We start from the raw sequence: 9,029 nt of genomic DNA, 5'->3' as shown, positions 1-9,029 counted from the left end.
ATAATTTGAACTTAGGTTTGCTTGTAAACTGGCTTTATGGGGGAAAAGGCTGCCTTGATTTGTAGCATTTGCTGAACTGCATTGTATCCACAGAGATGAATTGTGTGTGTATGTTTTTACCATTCTGTTCAACGACATGTTGGTAGCCTGAAGTTGGTCATGATTAGCAAATACCATATAATATTTACTTACTTACTTAATTAATAATCTAGAACAATTCAAATAAAAGTATTCTCTTCCAGCTGGGAGGAAACAAAGATATTCAATATAGCCAATGGCACATGACCATAAAATCAAGTGGATTTTGTTCTTATGAAACACAATGGGAAGGAGACTATTGGGACAGAGATTTCAAGTAGAAGACACAGTTAAGAGTATGATACCTAAAAAAAATTTAAAAATTAAAAAAAAAGAGTATGATGACTAGATGGTGAAGATGTGTAGCTTGAAATTCCTCGCTCTCTGACCTATCTACCTAATATTTACTATCACTACCAAATATTTACTATAATAACTTGCAAAATTTTACTCAGAATTTGAAAGCTGAATTGAAAGTCCTGCTATAATGAAGTTGCATATACAGAGAAGCAGTTGTGACTACTTTAATTCCTAGGTAGGATCACTTTTCATGGTCTTAATGGTTAACACACAATGAATCATCGTATCATCTTCCCCACACTATTGAGTGACAACATCTTCCAAGAAGATGAAAAAGTCTCTGAGTTTTCAAAAACAGAGAAATGTATGAGACCTAAAAAAGACTTCAAGCTTAGAAGAAAATTTGGAAGTGATACAGAATATTGACAGGAATAAATATAGAAAATAAAAATAAACAAATAATAAATAAACAATATAAAAGTTATAAACTTTCCCATGGACATCTAGTGTTAATTTATTTTGCTATGTGTGAGAAGCAAATAAGAAAACTATCATAGTGTTTTTTCCATAAAGATTCACCATGTTTCTCAAGACAACATAATATATTTGAAGAATTAGAGAAACATCTTGTGTAGTGGATTCATAAAGACAATCCATGTAAGATTCCCTGAAGAACTGTTGTTACAGCAGAGGTTTTGAACATCTTTGAAGATCTGAAGAAGGTGAGAGAGAGGCTCTGATGAAGGCAATGAGTTTCAAATTATGTGAAGGACGATTTAAGAAATTTGAGTCATGTAAACCTGAACGTTTTTAACAACTTTATAAAGCAACTTTAACTGATAGTGAAACTGCAGTTTTCCCAGTGAATTAAAGAGACCCTAATGCAACAGTGATTATATCATACAGAAAATTTGCAGTCATAGTGCAAAAAAAACCTCAGTTTTTTTTTGTTTTTTTTTTTTAATGAATGACTTCTTGTACATATATTTCAGAAGATGAGAATTAATGTGGCAGGACCTAATACCAGATGGTATAAAATTAACCTGAATAATGTTAAAAAAAAAGTCAGATTTAAACTTTAAGAAGGTCATTCTCTGATTCCCCAAACCACATGAGTCATATACAAATTGCAGAGAGGTGGGAAGAATAATAGTCTCTAGGTCCCTTACTAAGAAGACCTAGAGATTACAGGAGATTGAGATCACATTATAGAGATCTTTGAATGGGAAGTGAGTTGAACTTTATTCTATAGAGACTAAATAGGCTTAAAAATGTCCACCTAACAAAGTTACATGGCGTATTCTGTACTTTTGGAATATTGTATCTTGCAGTAGTGTTTAAAACATATTGAGAGTAAGAGAGATTGAAATTGGGGAAGACATAAAACTAATCCATTAGGATAAGAGAAGCAATAAAATCTTGAACTGGTGAAATAGCAGTGGGTATGGGCAAAGAGTTATATTTGAAAAATATCATTCATTTGGAATATATACAATTTCGGAACTGATTGAATTTAGGAATCAAAGGTTGTATAGAGTTCTGAAGTCTGAGATAATGGCAGTATGATAAACCTAAGTTAGTAATCCAAGAGAAGAGGCAAGTTTATTCATTCAAGAATATTCATTGAGCCCTTACTATGTACCAGCTTGACACCAGGGATAAAAAGATACATAAGGTACAGTCTCTTCCCTTAAGTAGCTTGAAGTTTACTAGGGGATGAAGTAAGATGAAAAGTGAGATAGTAGACAAAATGAATTTGAGTGGTGAGGTGATCCCCTAGGAATAAATGTCCAATAAGCATTAGAAATGTGAAACCAAAATTACTTTTCAGTTTATTATCTCATTGATATTTTTTATTTTAGTAAAAAAATAAGTTTTCCCTCCATATTTGCAACTATACAATGAGATCACTATCAGTTCAAAGCTTAAGGAATCAAACGTTGTGAATTTTATGTGTGTTATAGAAAGGTCTTGTTAAAGAAAAAGGAAAATGAAGCTGTTTCAACATAATTAATTATAATAAAGCTATCCTCAGTCCCAATTTGGTCATAAATTTAATTATGAAAGATAAATTTAATTATGAAAGATAAGACTTTGAAAAAGAGACGTTAGAAAGGAAGAAAAATTGTATGCACGACCAAACAAAATGAAACTGCTTACAGTTTTAATCACAGTACCCTGAATTCTGTTCTGAAAAATTGATGATACCTGTCTCTGCCCATTTATCTGATTAATCCTAGTTAGATTCTACAGAGAAAACCATATTGGAAAACCTGCCCATTTTCAAGAGGGCATGCTTGCTGTAGATGTCAGAATCCTCACCAGCAAAATGGCAAAGGTCAGTTTGTTACTGTAGTCTCAGTATCACATTTCTGCCACTGTAAATACATCTCTGAACTTTATCTGCCACATATAGTAAAGTTGCCATACATACATTATGGAAGCATAATATATATACGCATGGCTTCAAATTTCTAAACTGATGTTAGATTCACATACACAGTCAAGGGCAAATATTCTCTGTGACTTTGAATATGATAATTTCTTGAAGCATTAAAAAGTCTTGAATGTAGAAAAAATGAAAGTAGTTAAATAGGCTTATACTAAAATGAGGAAAATTTTCTCTATTTCAGAATGTTAAAAGTTTCTTTTTAATTATATGCTTTAGTAAAGCCACAAGTTAAATTGAACATGGAAAACTAATTCAAACATCAAAAATACAAAACATTAAAGGGAAAAGTTATGATCAACAGGCTGAATTACATAAAGTCCTTTATAACAGCCATGACTTTTTATGCAAATATTTAGGAAAAAAATCAAGAACCATGAAGTAGACTAGCATTACAAATCCATTGTGATAATAATTGCGTTGAGTCTGATTCCAAAACCAAGACAGGAGGGGAAAAAAAGTGTCTGTGTTGTACTTGTGTATTCCTTCTTTCCCATCCACACTCCTTAGTGTTACTCAGAATTTATTACACGAAATGATATTAGAAACCTCTACACTGAAGGAACAGTTGAGAAAACGTTTTCAAAAGATACCACACTATTTACATATGTATAAATTAGTGCCTTACCCTAAGATAATTTTATTTGGTAATAAAAACTTATTAAATGGGGAATCACAGCTATGCAATCTGATGTGAAGTTTGGTATGAATACTCTTCAGCATATTATTGCAAGTGAAATGTTATTCATCTTGCCCCACATGCATATTGGTTCCTTGGAATAACAGGATTCCTGCTCTAGGGATCTGTTGATTTGGCAAATAACATTAAGGAAGAGACTTTATTGAAATTTTTGTTTAAAGAACAAAAATGTACAAAACATTCCACATATCTGCAAAGTATCTAAAAAAAATCCAATGAAATATGGCTCCTAGTTTATTCAATAAAGGTTTAAGTATTTATTCTATGTATGATATGTTACATATGTATTAAATATACATGTTATAAACATATTAGAGATATACATATCTGAGGAAATTGAGTCAAAGATTTATATTCCAATAAAACTTAAAGCCCAGTTTGGTAAGAAGCTTTAGGCAAACCTTAACAGCTCACTGATTTCTATCATTACAAACAAGTAATGGAATTTTCAAGTTACAGTTAAAAGTTAGAAAGGATGTGATGGCAATATACCTAGACCTGATTCAACCTCTTCCAATTTTCAATTAAAATACGCATTAAAATTCATAAAAGAGAGGAGCTGAGAAGTACATTTTGGACTGAAGATACCAAAAGATCATGTCCCAACCATCTAGTGAATGATCCCTTAGTGCGTCACTAATTGTGCTGAATTTTAAAAATGTACTCTGGAATTTTGCATGTTCTGCAAAATTACTACTTAAAAAGATAAGTAGTAGCCCTAAGAAAGGGAGTAGAAGCCTATGACTTATACAACTGCGTGATCCTAGGGAATGTGAGGCCTAGGGAATGTGGCCTAGGGAACGTGAGGAATTTAAAGTCAAATAGTCACCCCCTACGCCACAGCATGGGGACAGATAGCCCTATTTTTTCTACTCCCTATTTCCTCATGCTGACTCAAAAAAATCTTTTTTTAACTACTTTTTTTTTAATATACTCATACTGACAGTACAAATACCAGCAGCACTAGAGACAGAGTGGTGAGAAGTGTTGTGTTGCAACACCAGATGGACCATGGTACTAGGAACATTAAAGTAAAAGAAAAATAGGAAATGTTTTGGGAGAGTATACAGTTAATATGGCACTGTGGCAAGAGCCCATCAATAAAAGAGAATCAAGTATATTCATAAATGATAAACGGAGCATTTCAAATCAAGGGAGAAATGAACGAATGGTCAATACAGGTTGTTAAAATATTCAGCTAACATTAGCAGACAGCCAAGGAGAGAAGGAAGGAAGGAAGGAAGGGAAGGTGGGAAGAAGGAAGGAGGGAATGGAGGGTGGGGAAGGGAAGGGGGGTAGGGAAAGGAATGGAAAAAGAATAATTGGATGTCCTTACATGTTAAGCTAAATTAAAATCTATATGATTTAGGGGCGCCTGGGTGGCTTGGTCGGTTAAGCGTCTGACTTGGGCTCAGGTCATGATCTCACAGTCCGTGAGTTCGAGCCCCATGTTGGGCTCTGTGCTGACAGCTCAGAGCCTGGAGCCTGTTCCAGATTCTGTGTCTCCCTCTCTCTCTGCCCCTCCCCTGTTCATGCTCTGTCTCTCTCTGTCTCAGAAATAAATAAACGTTAAAAAAAAATTAAAATCTATATGATTTAAAATGTATATATAATGGGCACTGGATGGCTCATGTGGTCTGACTCTTGATTTTGGCTCAGGTTATGATCTCACAGTCATGGGTCCATGCTGACAGCGTGGTGGAGCCTACTTGGGATTATCTCTCTCCCTCTCTCTCTACACTTTTTCTGCTCCCGCATTCTCATTCTCTCTCTCTCTCTCTCTCTCTCTCTCTCTCCCTCTCAAAATAAATAAATGAACATTAAAAAATTTATAGATAAAACAAAGGAAATATAGAAATAGAGGAGAATTTATAGGCAAATAATAATACCTAATATTGCTTGAACCTTACTTTGTGCCAGACTCTGTGGCAAATAATTTAAATAGATTGCTTATTCCTTGTAAGATTTTAAGAGCATATTAAAGCAATAATAAATTATGACCTAGTAAAAGATTACATAAAAAATAAAAACTCAAAATCAGGAAATATGCTAACATTGTTCATCCTTTCAGTAGATCTTGGAAAAAAAAACAATATATTAATATACATAGGTGTTGAATATTTGGAATATAGCAAAATTGAATACTCAGTAATAAAAGAATGATGAAATATATCTATTTCAATGCCAATTATGCTACATGAAAAAACGCTAGGAGAAACTACTAAATTCAGGAACAAGACAGGATGACCATTATCACCACTGATAGTTATCATTGATTAAGGTTAAAAACATCCAGAAGATTCCACTGGAAAATAACAGTGAGTTCCTCATTTGTTATTTTGGATGGGGAGGTGCATCTGCACATATGGGGACTGGAGTGTGCAGTAGACTTTATTATTATTTAAAAATATTTGCTGTAGGATTATCCCTTCCTACCCTATTGATCTCAGGCGTCATCATTGTAAGTGATAAGTTTCACTTCCAGGCAAAAGTTTAAGTACCAATAAATCATTAGTTTAGGGGTGATGTTTCAAATCAGTGGGGGGTGAAGGGGGGACATTCTTTTGCATAAGTGACGATGGAGTGACAAAATAGCTTTATAGAAAAAGATAATAATTGGATCCATTCCTCACACTAAAAATCAGGCTAAATTACAAATGTACCAAAGATAGGAGTGTAAAAAATTGAAGTAATGTTAAGTGCTTAAAATTGTCAATAGCTGAGCCGGAGAGAGCTGAGCTGCCAGGTGTTGAGGTGATAAATTAGGACAACAAGCTGAAATTAAAAAAAAAAAGAAAAAAAAAACAAAACAAAAAAAAACAGTCAAGCCTTTCACTCATTGAGACATTGAAAGCAAGAGGCAAAACAGGAAAAAGTTAACTGGCTTTCCCAATGTTTTATTTTTCCCTTAACAACTGTACAGGGTGAGGGTCAGATGTAAGCAGATGGGAGATTATCTCTAGCCTTTGTATGGGGCCAGGGAAGGGACTTGGAGAAGACCTAAAAGTGGGAAAATACTGAACATTGAGTGAAAGTGGAGACAAACATCTTCATGGCCCCTGGATAAGGTGCTATCTGACAGAGGTACCTGAGAAAGGCTTGAGCCAGGCCCTTACCCCAGCCAAGGAGGTCTCTAAATGGAGGGATTGGGGCTATAAATGCACATCTTTATATATCTGCAATCCCAAAGTACTGGAGGTGTGGGGGTGCTGAGTCCTTAATTGTACATCCCTCCAGACTGTGCACCAGGTCTAGTGTGAGGAGGGCATCTTTCTCTTATAAGGCCTGCCTCTTTTATACCTGGCAGTATAAAGACTTTATACTTTATACTCTTTACCTGGCCGTATAAAGACTTTATACTTGCCTTTTTTTGGGCCTCAATGGTCACATGTAAGTTTTTGGCCTGGAGCTGGACTCCTTAAAAATCATGTGTAAATTACTCTGTAAGATGGAAGGGAGGAAATGTTTTCCAACCATAATTCAGAAAAAGTATGGAAAAAGATGGACACTTGATTACACAAACATAAAATAAAACTTTGTAGAGCAAAATATATGGGCAAAATAAACGGACAGACGGAAAATTGAAAAAAAGAATTTGTAATTTATGTTAAAAAGGGTTACTATCTACAACGTAGACAGTACTTCTAAATGACAAGATACACAAAAAACACCCACCAACCTCACAGAAAAATGAGTTACAAATATAAAGAGATAGTTACAAATGCAAATAACTCTTCCCCACATGAAAAGATGCTCGGTATCATTCATAATAAGAGAAATGCAAATTAAAACTACATTGAGATGCCATTTCTCAGATATCAGATTGGAAAATCAAAAGTTTAACAATGTATCGGTGAGATTGTGCATAAACAGGCACTGTCATTATTTGCTGTAGGTGCTGCAAAATGGTAAAATGCCTGTGCAGGGGATATTGAATATATCTAGCAATATTGTATACATTTAACTTTTGAGATAGCAATCTCACTTCTATGAGTCTATCTCAGACTTACACTAGCAAACATACAAAAATATGTAAGCATAAGGCTATTTATAGTAGTACTAATTAATATAGTACTACTACTACTTAATTAGTAGTACTAATATTAGTAGTAATACTACCACTTATAGTACTACAATTAGCAGTACTACTTCAGTAGCTGAAGACGGAAATGCATATATCAAAAGGGAATGGATTGAATAAACTCTAGTGGGGTACTATGCAACTTTAAAATAAAATGAAAAAATATCTATAGAATTATATTCTGTAAACCTTCTTAAATGAACTACTAAGAGAGGGTCTGTCAGATAGCCCTATATCAGTCTTATCAGAAGAATGAAGCCAGCTGCCTTGCCCAAGGTGATATTTCCTTTCCAGGTGAAGTTGAACATCGAAAGGTCTGTCTTCTTGCTCCAATTCAGAGCATTCCTAAAGAGTCGATCCGTCTTTACATCTCCCCCTGAGGGTCAGCTGAGGCTTCAGTTGAAACTGGATTCAGTTAATCTTCTCCCTCTGCAAAGTCCTACTTCTTTCCTCTCTTTTCTAAACTCATAATAAACCACCTGCACACTAATCTCCATCACAGAGTCTGCTTCCCTGGGAATCTACTCTGTGATAGTGCCAGGAGTAGTTCAAGAGAGCCAAACTTGGATGGGAATTTGAAGCTGGATTATTCCCCATCACATGGCAAAGTATGAGTGGAATATGGATAGCTCCTGGCACACCATGGCAGTACAATTGTTAAAACTGTTACTAGTGTGGTACTGGGATGCCATAATGAAGGACTGGAGTGCCTTAGCTGGTGAAGCACATAAAATAAGAAATATGGGGGAAGCCACAACTATGAGAACAGTGCAATTGACTGGCTTTTGCTAAACTTGATCATTCCAAATAAGATGATATATAGCTGAGGTGATTAATCAGCAAGCAAAAGTTAAGTGTGAAAGACCAACACTCTCCCTGACAGCATACAAGGAAGTTGTTATCTCTTGAAGCCAGAAGACAGAGAAAACAGAGGACCAAGCTCAGAACACAATCCTCAGACTAACCAAACTCAAAAGGTTGAACTCCCGACTCAGGCAGAACCGCCGTGCCTAGGTCAGAACCATAGTGGGGAGAAGAGTAAGACCTTGAGATATGGAATGGGTGTATCTAGTTGATGCCCCTGAAAAATGCTCAAATTCGTTTAACTTGCTGAGCCTGCAGAAGTGACCCACATCTCTCTGAAAAGGGTAACAATCTCCCTTGCTTAAAGATGAAGAGGCCTCTTCCCCACAAAACATCCTTTGAAATCTCTGACTGAGAACATGCTGGGCCTAAGGAGGAAAAGAAACTGTACCTCAAAAGAGCCACAGGACCTAGGCATCCTGTGCCAGAAGGAGCCAGCGGGACTAGGTCCTGAGGGAGTCTTATCAAGAATGCCAGAACATAAAGTTGGATAGGAGGAAACTATCAGTGTATCCTCTCCCAAGATATGGAATATAACTCTCTGTCAAAGGCCTAAA

This window comes from Felis catus, chromosome A2 (genome assembly GCF_018350175.1).
Source record: "Felis catus isolate Fca126 chromosome A2, F.catus_Fca126_mat1.0, whole genome shotgun sequence".
NCBI classification, from domain to species: domain Eukaryota; kingdom Metazoa; phylum Chordata; class Mammalia; order Carnivora; family Felidae; genus Felis; species Felis catus.
This window is presented reverse-complemented; position numbering follows the sequence as displayed.